The following is a 978-nucleotide window of genomic DNA, read 5'->3' as shown; positions in this document are numbered from 1 at the left end:
ATAAAAGATTAATCCTTATGCAATATATCTAACTTTTTTGTATTTACCAAATTTGTAGAATGAATGTATTATTATATATTTATTTTATGCATATTTGTATTTAAAATACTCTTATTTAATTCTTTTAAATGCATATCTAATAGTTTTATATGTATATTTAGGTCTAAATCATAATAAATATTTTGATGAAATTTAAATAATAGTAACTATCTGTTTGTTAGATATAAGAAAAGGAGAAAATATAAATATATATATATATATAATTTATGCTAATATTAAGTAATATTTTATTTATTAAAATAAAAAAATAAAAAATTAAATATACCTCCTACTTGATATAGTTACAATATAAATTAGTGGTGGGATTATGATGTTTCAGCGGTTCACAAAATGTTTTCCCCGATTGAGAAGTTACTTTTCTCAGAAAAAGGTTACCATGTACTTCGATTTATATTATTAGTGACCTAATTTAAAAAAAAATATTTTAGATAATAAAAAATTTATGTATATTTCATAAAAACATGTTTGGTTAGTTAAATGAATATTTGGATTATGACTTTTTAAAAACAACTGTCTCAAAATTTATTAAAATCTAATTGTTGATGAGTAAATAACTATGTTAATTTATTTAATTGATAAAAGGCAATTCAAAAGCATATAAACAAACTGTTTGATCAACAATATGTGTATTAATTGTGGATTATTCTTACCACATTTTATTTTTAATAGAACTTTGTAAGCTTATTATAAGCCAAAACTGAATTAGTCCGGTAAGAAAGAAACGAAAAATTGACCAATGTTTTTAAGAACTTTTTATAATCTATTATAAAATTAGATGATTTTGTAGCCAACACCAATATAAAAATACTAAAATTTTATTTTTTACTTATTTGATTAGGTTAATTATTTTAATATTAATTATATATTTTATTTTTATGTATATGCTATTTTATGTTTTGACATACTTTATGAATTTTT

Source organism: Brassica oleracea, chromosome C7, assembly GCF_000695525.1.
Source record: "Brassica oleracea var. oleracea cultivar TO1000 chromosome C7, BOL, whole genome shotgun sequence".
NCBI lineage: Eukaryota > Viridiplantae > Streptophyta > Magnoliopsida > Brassicales > Brassicaceae > Brassica > Brassica oleracea.
This window is presented reverse-complemented; position numbering follows the sequence as displayed.